We start from the raw sequence: 14903 nt of genomic DNA, 5'->3' as shown, positions 1-14903 counted from the left end.
ACTGGAGCAGCTGTTTGCCTCGCAGGCTTTGCGGTAGGCATTCTTCAGCTCCTTCACTTGAACCCTGCACTGCACAGCGTCCTGGTCATGGCCCCTTTCCATCATGTCCCTTGATATCTGCCCAAAGGTATTGTAATTCCTACAGCTAGAGTGCAGCTGGAACTGGACAACTTCCTCCCCCCAAACACTGATGAGGTCCAGCACATCACCATTGCTCCATACTGTGGATTGTCTGGCGCGTGGAGGCATGGTCACCTGGAAAGATTCGCTGAGAGCACTCCACGCCTGGCGGAGCAAACAGGAAGGGGATTTTCAGCGAACCAGCTGAGCAGCAAACAGCAGAGAGGCTAACAGAGGGAGTTTGCCTGGGAGTTCACCTGGGGAGAGCCCACTGAGGCTTACATCTTGCCGGCTTCTCTGAGTAGTTACTACAATTCCTGAGGAAGCTCGTAGAAGGAAGGTAATAAGGATGGGGAGTGTTCAGCTGTTGTGACCTGCACTGGATGTGCCATGTTTGTCTGTACAAAGTGCAAGCTGGTCTCCATATTGGAAGAGAAGGTTCAAGGTCTAGAGAAACAAGTATTGACCCTGTGTTGCATAAGAGAAACTGAAGATTTCCTGGACAGATGTCAGGCTATGCTTCTATGGACACAACATTCTGAAGATTCAGAGCAGGCTTGCAGAGGGGACAGAAGGACGGTGAAGAAATCTGGCAGCATGTGACCTCCAGAAGAAGAAAGGGGATCGTCCATGTACCAGCAACGCAGATAAAGGTAAGCAACCGTTTTCATGTTCTCTCCACAGGTACTAATGCGGAGAGTGGACTAGATGATACATCTGAGGGAAGGGAAGAGAAGGAGACTCCGCCGATTGGAAGGCATGAGATGCACTGTGCTAGGGATGGGGGTTCCACGACCACCGCTCCCAAGAGAAGGAGGCAGGTGGTGGTGGTCGGGGACTCTCTCCTCAGGGGGACTGAGTCATCTATCTGCCGCCCCGACTGGGAAAACCGAGAAGTTCTGCTGCTTGCCAGGAGCTAGGATTCACGATGTGATAGAGAATCTGCCGAGACTCATCAAGCCCTCAGATCGCTACCCCTTCCTGCTTTTCCACGTGGGCACCAGTGATACTGCCAAGAATGACCTTGAGTGGATCACTGCAGACTACGTGGCTCTGGGAAGAAGGATAAAGGAGTTTGAAGCTCAAGTGGTGTTCTCGTCCATCCTCCCCGTGGAAGGAAAAGGCCTGGGTAGAGACTGTCGAATCATGGACGTCAACGAATGGCTACGCAGATGGTGTCGGAGAGAAGGCTTTGGATTCTTTGACCATGGGATGGTGTTCCAACAAGGAGGACTGCTAGGCAGAGATGGGCTCCACCTAACGAAGAGAGGGAAGAGCATCTTCACAAGCAGGCTGGCTAACCTAGTGAGGAGGGCTTTAAACTAGGTTCACCAGGGGAAGGAGACCAAAGCCCTGAGGTAAGTGGGGACGTGGGATACCGGGAGGAAGCATGAGCAGGAGAGTGCGACAGGGGAGGGCTCCTGTCTCATACTGAGAAAGAGGGATGATCAGCGAGTTATCTTAAGTGCCTATACACAAATGCAAGAAGCCTGGGAAACAAGCATGGAGAACTGGAGAACTTGACTGGCACAGTCAAGGAATTATGATGTGATTGGAATAACAGAGACTTGGTGGGATAACTCACAAGACTGGAGTACTGTCATGGAGGGATATAAACTGTTCAGGAAGGACAGGCAGGGCAGAAAAGGTGGGGGAGTTGCATTGTATGTAAGAGAGCAGTATGACTGCTCAGAGCTCGGGTATGAAACTGCAGAAAACCTGAGTGTCTCTGGATTAAGTTCAGAAGTGTGAGCAACAAGGGTGATGTCGTGGTCGGAGTCTGCTATAGACCATCAGACCAGGGGAATGAGGTGGACGAGGCTTTCTTCCAGCAACTAACGGAAGTTACTAGATCACAGGCCCTGGTTCTCATGGGAGACTTCAATCACCTGACATCTGCTGGGAGAGCAATATAGCGGTGCACAGACAATCCAGGAAGTTTTTGGAAGGTGTAGGGGACAACTTCCTGGTGCAAGTGCTGGAGGAACCAACTAAGGGCAGAGCTCTTCTTGACCTGCTGCTCACAAACCGGGAAGAATTAGTAGGGGAAGCAAAAGTGGATGGGAACCTGGGAGGCAGTGACCATGAGATGGTCGAGTTCAGGATCCTGACACAGGGAAGAAAGGAGAGCAGCAGAATACGGATCCTGGACTTCACAAAAGCAGACTTTGACTCCCTCAGGGAACTGATGAGAAGGATCCCCTGAGAGAATGACATGAGGGGGAAAGGAGTCCAGGAGAGCTGGCTGTATTTTAAAGAATTCTTATTGAGGTTACAGGGACAAACCGTCCTGATGTGTAGAAAGAATAGTAAATATGGCAGGCGACCAGCTTGGCTTAACAGTGAAATCCTTGCTGATCTTAAACACAAAAAAGAAGCTTACAAGAAGTGGAAGATTGGACAACTGACCAGGGAGGAGTATAAAAACATTGCTCGGGCATGCAGGAGTGAAATCAGGAAGGGCAAATCACACTTGGATTTGCAGCTAGCAAGAGATGTTAAGAGTAACAAGAACGGTCTCTTCAGGTATTTTAACAACAAGAAGGAAGTCAAGGAAAGTGTGGGACCCTTATTGAATGAGGTAGGCAACCTAGTGACAAAAAGAAAAGGAGTACTTGTGGCACCTTAGAGACTAACCAATTTATTTGAGCATAAGCTTTCGTGAGCTACAGCTCACTTCATCGGATGCATACTGTGGAAAGTGTAGAAGATCTTATTATATACACACAAAGCATGAAAAAATACTTCCTCCCACCCCACTCTCCTGCTGGTAATAGCTTATCTAAAGTGATCACTCTCCTTACAATGTGTATGATAATCAAGGTGGGCCATTTCCAGCACAAATCCAGGGTTTAACAAGAACGTCTGAGGGGGTGGGGGGGGTAGAAAAAAACAAGGGGAAATAGGCTACCTTGCATAATGACTAAGCCACTCCCAGTCTCTATTCAAGCCTAAGTTAATTGTATCCAATTTGCAAATGAATTCCAATTCAGCAGTTTCTCGCTGGAAATTCGCTCTTTTTGCGAATACAGACTAACACGACTGTTACTCTGAAACCTAGTGACAGAGGATGTGGAAAAAGCTCTTGTACTCAATGCTTTTTTTGCCTCTGTCTTCACGAACAAGATCAGCTCCCAGACTACTGCACTGGGCAGCACAGCATGGGGAGGAGATGACCAGCCCTCTGTGGAGAAAGAAGTGGTTCGGGACTATTTAGAAAAACTGGACAAGCACAAGTCCATGGGGTCAGATGCGCTGCATCCGAGAGTGCTAAAGGAGTTGGCGGATGTGATTGCAGAGCCATTGGCCATTATCTTTGAAAACTCATGGCCATCGGGGGAGGTACTGGATGACTGGAAAAAGGCTAATGTAGTGCCCAACTTTAAAAAAGGGAAGAAGGAGGATCCTGGGAACTACAGGCCAGTCAGCCTCACCTCAGTCCCTGGAAAAATCATGGAGCAGGTCGGTCCTCAAGGAATCAATTCTGAAGCACTTAGAGGGAGGAAAGTGATCAGGAACAATCAGCATGGATTCACCAAGGGCAAGTCATGCCTGACTAATATAATTGCCTTCTATGACGAGATAACTGCCCTGTGGATGAGGGGAAAGCAGTGGACGTGTTATTCCTTGACTTTAGCAAAGCTTTTGACACGGTCTCCCACAGTATTCTTGCCAGCAAGTTAAAGAAGTATGGGCTGGATGAATGGACTATAAGGTGGATAGAAAGTTGGCTAGATTGTCAGGCTCAATGGGTAGTGATCAAAGGCTCCATGTCTAGTTGGCAGCCGGTATCAAGTGGAGTGCCCCAAGGGTCGGTCCTCGGGCTGGTTTTTTTCAATATCTTCATTAATGATCTGGAGGATGGCGTTGACTGCACCGTCAGCAAGTTTGCAGATGACACTAAACTGGGAGGAGAGGTAGATACGCTGGAGGATAGAGATAGGCTACAGAGGGACCTAGACAAATTAGAGGATTGGGCCAAAAGAATTCTGATAAGGTTCAACAAGGACAAGTACAGAGTCCTGTACTTAGGATGGAAAAATCCCATGCACCGCTACAGACTAGGGACCGAATGGCTCGGCAGCAGTTCTGCAGAAAAGGACCTAGGGGTTATAGTGGACGAGAAGCTGGATATGAGTCAACAGTGTGCCCTTGTTGCCAAGAAGGCCAATGGCATTTTGGGATGTATAAGTAGGGGCATTGCCAGCAGATCAAGGGACGTAATCATTCCCCTCTATTAGACATTGGTGAGGCCTCATCTGGAGTACTGTGTCCAGTTTTGGGCCCCACACTACAAGAAGGATGTGAAAAAATTGGAAAACGTCCAACGGAGGACAACACAAATGATTAGGGGACTGGAACACATGACTTATGAGGAGAGGGTGAGGGAACTGGGATTGTTTAGTCTGTGGAAGAGAAGAATGAGGGGGGATTTGATAGCTGCTTTCAACTACCTGAAAGGGGGTTCCAAAGAGGATGGATCTCTACTGTTCGCAGCGGTAGCAGATGACAGAACAAGGAGTAACGGTCTCAATTTGCAGTGGGGGAGGTTTAGGTTGGATATTATGAAAAACTTTTTCACTAGGAGAGTGGTGAAGTACTGGGATGCGTTACCTATGGAGGTAGTGGAATCTCCTTCCTTTGAAGTTTTTAAGGTCAGGCTTGACAAAGCCCTGGCGGGGATGATTAAGTTGGGGATTGGTCCTGCTTTGAGCAGGGGGTTGGACTAGATGACCTCCTGAGGTCCCTTCCAACCCTGATATTCTATGATTCTATGAAAATTCCCAGAGAATGTAAAGGGCGGGTCTGATGGTTGGTCACCTGAGGGCAGGGCAGTAGAGTTCAAAGTGATGACCAGAGTGGCAAGAACAAGCATACTGGGACACTTCTGGAGGCAGATTAGAACACACTAAGAGACCAGGGCATCCACACTGGTGCCGCGGCGCTCCAGCGGTGGCACAGCAAATGTTATTCCACTCGCTGAGGTGGAGTACCAGGAGCGCTCTAGCCGCTGTGTCAGAGCACTCTACATGCCTTGCCCGTGTGGACGGGTACTGAGCTAGTGTGCCCAGGGTTCCTTTAATGCGCTCTAACTCGCAAGTGTAGCCAAGCCCACAGTGTAAAGGCCAAGCTCTTTAGCTGGTCATCATCAGTTCCTTCTGTAGTTCTCCATCGCAGGAAATGGTCCTCATTTCAGTCTGAAATATCTGCTGCTCCAAATGCTGAAGACAGAATTGTAGACTCCAGTGGGTGATCCTCAAGCTATCCTGGAGACATCTAATGCTTGAGATCCCACCGCCTTTGTTGGGACGTTGCTTGCTCACCTAAGTTGATCCAACCATCCTGGCGCTTTTCTGTCAGCCCCATCTGAGACTGAGATGAGGAATCAATAGAGACTTCGCAAGGTGAGAATGCTGAATCTTGCCATCATTTGATGGCTCATTCTGACTCCTCTATTTGCAATGGGAACCTCTTCCCTTCCTCTTTCTCTCCAGTCCCTCTGAGCTCCCAAAATTAATACGAACAGATGCTTTCCCTCAGCCCCTTAACATCTAGTACTGAGATGCTGGGATGGTTCTTGGGATACCCAGGACTGCGAGTCACCTTGTTACCCCCAGCCTCCACTAGGAGGGAGTCTTGCCTGTGCCCGGCTGAGTGTCAGCTCCTGATGCCACCAACCTGTCAGCCACTCCAGCCCTCCCCTCCAGGCTCTGTCAGCCCTGTCTTCACCGGTTAATAATAGGTGCAGACTTCTGGTGCTTATAATGGCTTGTTTGTTTTTTTAAAATGGGGCCCGAAACAGTTGTTGCGGGGAGCAACAAGGTTTCCAGGGTTGTTGAAGCAGGGTGAGCTCAAGCCTGGCACAGTTTTGGAGGGAAGAAGAAAAAGAAAGAAACAGGAGGGAGAGCAGGTGGCAGCATGCCCCAGGACCAGGCCAAACAAGCAGTAGTGGCATGGAACCAATCTGGAGGGAGGGTGCCTTGAGTTGGGAGAGAGAGAGAGAAAGAGAGAGAGGACAGAAGTGAGCAAGACAGCAGAAAAAGCCAAGAGGCAGTAAGTACATGGGGAGCCAGTGGATAGGGCCCCAGTGGTCAAGTCACACCATCTTCAGGGCCCCAGGAACAGAGCGGACAGGGAGGAAGCCCAGCTGAGGACAGGAATGCCAGGGATAGTAGGACAAGATGGAGGAGGTAACAGCTTGGATTGGACCAATTTACCTCACCCACCTCGTCTCTCTCAGATCCTAGGACTAAGCCAGCTACAACAGCACTGCCTATAGGGATAGCAGGGATAGCCACAAAAGGGCCAGGACTGAGAAAGAGGAAAGTCAGTGGCATACAAGGGAAAGTTGAAGGAGGAACAGCAAAGTTAAGAGGAAAAATAACCAAAAAGTCTCTAAGTAATCAAAGAAATGAATAGAAAAGCATTGTTAGAAAACTGAGAAAGGTACAACATGAGGGAAATAAGCTGTCACAAGAGAAACAGACTAAAGAAATAAGGAGGAAGGGAAGGAGCCAAAGTAAGAAAATAGTAAGGACTGTAACACAGGACGTCCAGACAGTCTCTCAAGGTAGGCATGGTGAGGTGACAGGAATAGAGGAATCATCACAGAGCAAAGGGAGCATACACCAGAAAAGAGCCAAGGGATCGTTGTTCAGTCAGGAAGCCAACACAGCATATCAAGGCATACTGTCTAGGGCTGTCAAGTGATTAAAAAAATTAATCGCAATTAATCACACTGTTAAACAATAATAGAATACCATTTATTTAAATATTTTGGATGTTTTCTACATTTTCAAATATACTGATTTCAATTACAACACAGAATACAAAGTGTACAATGCTCACTTTATATTTATTTTGATTACAAGTATTTGCACTGTAAAAAACAACATAAATAGTATTTTTCAATTCACCTAATACAAGTACTGTAGTGCAATCTCTTTATCATGAAATTTGAACTTACAAATGTAGAATTATGTACAAAAAACTGCATTCAAAAATAAAACAATGGAAAATTGTAGAGCCTGCAAGTCCACTCAGTCCTACTTCTTGTTCAGCCAATCGCTCAAACAGGTTTGTTTACATTTGCAGGAGATGATGCTGCCTGCTTTTTGTTTCCATCACCTGAAAGTGAGAACAGGTGTTTGCATGGCACTGGTGTAGCTGGTGTCACAAGATATTTATGTGCCAGATGCACTAAAGATTTGTATGTCCCTTCATGCTTCAACCGCCATTCCAGGGGACATGCGTCCATGCTGATGACAGGCTCTGCTCAATAACAATCCAAAGCAGTGTGGACTGACACATGTTCATTTTAATTATCTGAGTCAGATGCCACCAACAGAAGACTGATTTTCTTTTTTGGTGATTCGGGTTCGGTATTTTCCGCATTGGAGTGTTGCTCTTTTAAGACTTCTGAAAGCATTCTCCACACCTTATCCCTCTTCAGATTCTTAAACCTTAGGTTAAGTGCTGTAGCTATCTTTAGAAATCTCACATTGGTACCTTTTTTGCGTTTTGTGAAATCTGCAGTGAAAATGTTCTTAAAATGAACAACATGCTGGGTCATCATCCGAGAGTGCTATAACATGAAATATATGGCATAATGCAGGTAAAACAGCAGGGGACATACAATTCTCCCCCAAGGAGTTCAGTCACAAATTTAATTAACGCATTATGTTTTTAATGAGCATCATCAGCATGGAAGCATGTCCTCTGGAATGGTGGCCGAAGCATGAAGGGGCATACGGAAGTTTAGCATATCCGGCACGTAAATATCTTGCAATGCCGGCTACAGAAGTGCCATGCGGACACCTTTTCTCACTTTCAGGTGACATTGTAAATAAGAAGCAGGCAGCGGTAACTCCCGTAAATGTAAACAAACTTGTTTGTCTTAGCAATTGGCTGAACAAGAAGTAGCACTGAGTGGACTTGTAGGTGCTAAAGTTTTACATTGTTTTGTTTTTGAGTGCAGTTGTGTAACAAAAAAATCTACATTTGTAAGTTGCACTCTCACAACAAAGAGATTGCACTACAATACTTGAATGAGGTGAATTGAAAAATACTATTTCTTTTATCATTTTTAGTGCAAATATTTGTAATAAAAATAATATACACTTTGATTTCAGTTACAACACAGACTACAATATATATGAAAATGTAGAAAAACATCCAAAATATTTAATAAATTTCAATTGGTATTTTCTTGTTTAACAGTGCGATTAAAACTGCGATTAATCGTGATTAATTTTTTTGAGTTAATCGCATGAGTTAACTGCGATTAATTGACAGCTCTAATACTGTCTTTATTTAAGCTGGAACTCAAAAGAGTAAACAAAGATTGCACAAGAGCCTTGCCTAAGAGATAACTACACATCCTAAGAACTTGTCCTCCAAACTCTGGGCTTCCAGAGGCTGAAAACTGAGAAACTGGAAAGGGAAACTAACAGTGGGTTTCATGTTCTAGTTCATTACATTTCTAATTCCAAATTCTCTTATTTCTGACATGTAAAGTCTTTCCTATAAAGTGAGTTTAATTAAGATAATAGTAGTTAATATGCAGGAGATAACAGTAATAGCTTACAGCGTAAGCCTAAGTAGTATTTCCTGCTAAAACAACTACCTCTGCTTTACTTGTGATTATTCCCCACCTCATTGATTTCTTCTTTACTCCATCTGATTGAGAAAAAACATAATCTGGCCTCTAGATTGCCTCTGCCTCTCCTTATTGCTCTATTTCAGAACACCCCTCCAGCAGGCTCCTTACAGTGCCACGCCTGTAACATCACTCCGCACTTGTGAGCACGTATAATCAAACAAAAGTAGGTTTATTTAACAAAGAACAGTGTCAACTGGAAACAAGAGAGTGGCAGAAACAAACGGTTACCACACAAAGCAAAATCATAACACACGAAACTTTGTCTGCACTTACAAATAGTTACCATTCCTAGCTAATACAGTAGGTGTTCCCCCCCTCTATTGCAGAATTAGCTGGACGGCTTCACAGAATAAGGATCCAGTTTTTCACAGGAACTCCTCGCTGCTTAAGATGTCTCCTCAGTGAAAGGATTCAGAGGACCTGTCCCTAGTGATAAGCTGCCAAAATCTTAACAACATAAAAAGTTCTGATTTAAGGGATGTGCCACAGTTATGTATTTTTTGTACCTTTCTCCATAAGAAGTGGCAGTGTATTGAGTCATTGGGAGACATACTTAACAATAAAAAAAATAAAAAACATTTTTACGTTTATTACAATGGAAACAAAGTATTGCTTTATTAAACACATATCAACATAATGAACGAGGCAAGTGCAACCCCTGTTAATAAAATAATAAACTAGACCAGGGGTGGGCAAACTTTTTGGCCCAAGGGCCACATTGGGGTTGCAAAATTGTATCGGGGGCTAGGTAGGAAAGGCTGTGCCTCCCAAAATAGCCTGCCCGCGCCGCCTATCCTACCCCCACCCACTTCCTGCCCCGACTGCCCCCCTCAGAACCCACAACCCATCAACCCCCCCCGCTCCTTGTCCCCTGACCACCCCCTCCTGAGACCCCCCACGCCTAACTGCCCCCCAGGGCCCCACCTCCTACCCAACTTGCCCTGCTCCCTGTCCCCTGACTGTCCCAACCCCATCCACCACCACCCCGATAGACCCCCAGAACTCCCACACCTACCCAACCCCGCCCCATTCCCCGTCCCCTGACCGCCCCCCCCAGAACCTCCGCCCCCTCCAACCGCTCCCTGCTCCTTATCCAACCCCTCCTCCCAGCCCTGGCCCAGCCCCCTTACCATGCTGCTCAGGGCAGCGTGTATGGATGCCGCACGGCCCGCTGGAGCTCACGGCCCCACCCCCGTACCATGCTGCTCAAAGTGGCAGGAGCTGCAGAGCTGCCCAGGAGCGGTCCAGAGCGCTGGCGGCTCAGCAAGCTGAGGCTCTGCGAGAGGGGGGAAGGCAGGGGAGGGGCCGGGGGAGCCTCCCCAGCCAGGAGCTCAGGGAGCCCTAACAATTTTTAACAACCGGTTCTAAAACTGCTTCAAAATTTAACAACCTGTTTGTGCGAACCGGCTCCAGCTCACCACTGTTTGTCCCGCCTCCGTGTTATGCAGAAAAAGGCTTTTGTCTTTATTCATGGGCGAGCCTCTGTCTCTTGTAATGTTCCATTTTTTACCTTCCTTAGTTTCAATTGTTTGCAGTTGTCTCTGATGGTTTTCCAGGAAACTGAGCCTGGCATTGCATCAATGGCTAAACAGGGTGGGGTGACAACTCCCTCTTGCCTGAATGGACCATCACTGAGACATAATATCCCTTGGTGACTAATTTTTCCTCCAAGTCACACAGCATGCTTTCAATATAAATACATTATTCCTTAAATATTACCAATTCATAATCATTGTGAGATGTAAGTATCTCAACAAATTATGAGCTTTCTAGACACTTGTGATAAATGAAGCGGGAGGGGGGTAGCTCCTTTTTATGGACACCCAGCCAGCCAGTTAGCTATAAAGTCCCTCTTGGTGTATCTTCTCGACTTGCTTTACCATAAAGGGTTAAAAAAGTCCCCCAGGTAAAGGAACGGGAGTGGGCATCTGACCAAAAGAGCCAATGGGAAGGCTAGAACTTTTTAAAATTGGGAAAAAAACTTTCCCTTTGTATATCTGTCTGTTGTTCTCCAGAGAGAGGAGACACAGAGCAGCAATGCTGTAAGAAGCTTTAAACCAGGTAAGAAAAATCATCAAATCATACCTCAAAACTACTTATCTGAAACCCCAGGTATGTAAGTAGATCAGGGAATGTCTAGGAAGACTCAATTAGGTTTATCTCTTTTATTTCTTTATGGCTTGTGGACTCCTCTGTGCTAACCCCACATGCTTTTGTTTTGCTTGTAACCTTTAAGCCTGACCTCAAGAAAACCATTCTTGATGCTTAATTATTATATTTGCTCTTTTTTAAAATCTAGCAATAGCCTACATTCCAGATGCATTTTCTTTCTTTTTGTTTTTTAATAAAATTTACCTTTTTTTAAGAACAGGATTGGTTTGTGTGTCCTAAGAGGTTTGTGCACATGTTGTTTAATTAACTGGTGGCAACAACTGATTTCCTTTGTTTTCTTTCTCAGCTCTTCCCCAGAGGGGGTGTGTGAAAAGGCTTGAGGGTAACCCACAGGGAGGAATTCCCAAATGTGCCTTCCTGGGTTCAAAGGGGTTTATTTGCATTTAGGTGGTGACAGCATCTACCTATCCAAGGTCAGAGAGAAGCTATACCCTTGGGAGTTTAATACCAGCCTGGAGTGGCCAGTATGAATTTTTAGAATCCTTGCGGACCCCCACCTTCTGCACTCCAAGTGCCAGAGTGGGGAATTAGCCTTGACATGGTGGCAGAGGGGTGGGATCATTTTGAAACAGAAGCACAGACCTCAGGATTTTAAAAGGACACAGTTTTCCTTTTGGCAGCCTGAAAAGCCAGGGCAGTTGGTTGGTTGGTTGGTTGGTTGGTTGGTTGGTTGGTTGGTTGGTTGGTTTCTTTCTTTCTTTCTTTCTTTCTTTCTTTCTTTCTTTCTTTCTTTCTTTCTTTCTTTCTTTCTTTCTTGCCTGAGGGAGAACAGGCACGCAAAGGGTTAAGCCTGCCACGCCAGGGACTCCAACAAGCAGTTTATTTATTTTTTCTAGCTTTATGGCAACGAAATAGCGAGGCTAGAGTAGGGCAGCCCTGTGCATGAGGTTGAAGTCGGGCACCGAAACCCTAGAGAAACCAATCTTCCTAAAGCAGCATGCCACGGATAAGAGAGACCCAGATCAAGCCCAGACATCCAGCTCCAAGACAGCAATGCAGGGAGGGGATGGGGGAATGGAGACTTCCCAGGAGGGAAGGGTCAGCCCTCCCCAAACCGAGATCCCGGTGCCAGGATGGAGAGATGCCCTTAACTCAGACCAAGTTCTAACGGAGGAAGAAAGGAATTTCTTCCTAGAGGCAAAGCACTTGGAGGCGGAAGCAGTGGAGAGGAGATAGGCAAAGTGCTTGGAAGTGGACCTGAAGCACTTAGGGATGGAAAAGGCTAAGCTGGATCAATCAGGTAGCCCTAACAATCTTTCTCCAGGTACTGCTCTTCATTCCAAAAAATTCCTCACGTACAAGGTAGGTGATGATACAGAGGCCTTCTTAGAAAATTCTGAAAGGGCCTGCCTTGGGTACAACATCCCTACAGAGCAGTATATGGTGGAGCTGAGGCCACAACTCAGTGGATCCTTAGCAGAGGTGGCAGCTGAAATGCCTAAAGAAGAGTACAAACTTTTTAAACAAAAGGTCAGAATTAGGAGGGGCTAACACCGGAGCATGCCCGTCGGCGGTTTAGAGCCCTAAAGTGGAAACCAGACGTGGCATTTTCCCGACATGCCTACCACACTGGATGCCTGGATATTAGGAGCAAATGTTAAGTCTCTGGTAGATCTGTCTCTCCTCATTCAAATGGAGCAGTTCTTAGAGGGTGTTCCTGAAGAAATAGAAAGGTACATCCTCGATGGGAAGCCCAAAACTGTAATCAAGGCTGGGGAGATCGGAGCCAAATGGTTGGAGGTGGCGGAGAAGAAGAAAGCTAGTAGCAGTTGGTGAGGATACCAGAAGGGGCAACCCGAGACGACACCCCACCATCGCAGTCAGCCCAAGACCCCACCTCACAAGGAGGAGCCCTCCACACAGCCAGAGAAACCCCAGAACCCCTCTCATCCCACCATCCCACTCTCCAAACACCCACCTTGCTCCAGCCCACAGTCAGCTGGGCGATCCTTCAAACATAACGAGCTGGGGCATGTGAAGGCCAACTGCCCCAAGAGCACCAGCCGACTGCAACTCATCACCCCGGGGACCCACCAAGAGCCTTCAGGCCCAGATGCCTTGCAAATACCCCCAGAGCAAAGGGAAAGTATGAATGTGAGCGGGAGGAAGATTACTGAGTAGAGAGACACTGGAGCACAGGTGTCAGCTATCCACCAGTCCCTGATCCTTCCGGGCCCCCACCTTCTGCACTCAAAGTGCCAGAGTGGGGAATCAGCCTTGACAACACCTTACTTGTTACTCTTGATGGATAAATATCCTGCAAGATGTGTTTGGTGCAGTGAGTTTGTCAGGTTTGCAAACTGGGAACCCTTTGCCCCAGAGACTTGGGGTCACACATTCGAACCTCCTCAGTGCATAAGTTACTCTGACTGAGACTCAGTTAGACACCACCCTTCGATTCAGAGGGCCAAATTCAGGAGTGATGTGGTGTAAATTAGCCTCCCATAAACTCATTTAAACTCCCTTACTCCTCAGGAAATGGGGCTAAGGAAATCCAAGTACAAAGGAGTGAACAGAGCCATTCTCCATTATCCTAATGTTGCTCTGGTGACACAAGGGGAACTTAAAAGCAAGAAATCTATTGCCTGAGGGGGCAGGGAGGAAGGGACTTGGCCAGCATGCAGTGCGCTCTGGCTAGTCTGAGCTTCCTACAGTCCCTCTGGGTGTTATGAGCAGCCCCAACATAAATTCGAGCAGCTCAGTGGCTGCTGTAATTTCCAGAGTGGCATAGGACAGGCTCAGAAGGTGAAAGGAGGAAAGGTGGGTTAAGGCCAACATTGTCCCACTCTGAGCTCATGTATCAAGTGTAGGAAAGAGTGTGACACAGAATCAGGCCACAGATGCCAGAATTTCACCACCTTAGGTGACCGCTGGGGAGGGTGTTACAGGGCCCCTCCATGCCTGCTGCACAGCAGCTGGCAGACTATCAGTGCAACAAGCAGAGAGCTTTCGTCACAGCTGCACCAGCTTGTGGTTTCTGGCTCTGGTTCAAGCCCAGGTGTGTCAGCCAAGCTGGTGGCAATCACACTTACACACTAGCTCCAGGAAGGAGGGAACCAGCTCCTCAAATGGTTTCTGGGAGTGGAGGGAGCTGTGCTGATTTACATGGGCTGTGGATCACACCCTGACACTCCAGGTCAGTGCAGTTTACATACTGAGAGGGGTAGAATTCACTTTAGATTCACTTAACCCACCAGTTTTCACAATGGAAACTGATAAATAGTAAGAACCCCCAGGGATCTGTCTGTACTGGGCCCAGAGCTGTCCAACAGATTCATCAGTGATCTGGAAAAGGGGGTAAACAACGAGGTGGCAAAGTTTGCAGATGACACTGAATTACTCAAGATAGTTAAGTCCAGCGCTGACTGCAAAGAGTTTCAGAAAGATCTCACAAAACTGGGTGACAGGGCAACAAAATGGCAGACGAATTCCATTGTTTAAAAGTAAAGCACATTGGAAAACATAATCCCAACTACACACACAAAATGATGGGGGTCTAAATTAGCTGTTCCCACTCAAGAAAGAGATCTTGGCGTCATCATGGATAGTTCTCTGAAAACATCTGCTCAATGTGCAGCAGCAGTCAAAAAAGCTAACCAGAATGTTGGGAATCATTAGGAAAGGGATAGATAATAAGACAGTAAATATCATAATACCACTATATAAATCCATGGTATACCCACAATTTGAATAATGAGTGCAGTTGCGGTTTCCCCATCTCAAAAAAAGATATACTAGAATTAGAGAAGGGCATCAAAAATGATGAGGGGTATGGGACAGCTTCCATATGAGGCGAGCTTAAAAAGACTGGGACCGTTGAGCTTAGAAAAGAGATGATTAAGGAGGGATCTGACAGAGGTCTATAAGATCGTGAATGTTGTGGAGAAAGTGAACACGGAAGTATTATTTACCCCTTCAGATAAAGCACACGAACCAGGGGTCACCCAAT

Source organism: Lepidochelys kempii, chromosome 7 (genome assembly GCF_965140265.1).
Source record: "Lepidochelys kempii isolate rLepKem1 chromosome 7, rLepKem1.hap2, whole genome shotgun sequence".
Taxonomy (NCBI): Eukaryota; Metazoa; Chordata; order Testudines; family Cheloniidae; genus Lepidochelys; species Lepidochelys kempii.
The sequence above is the reverse complement of the archived record's forward strand: the minus strand, read 5'-3'. Positions refer to the sequence as shown.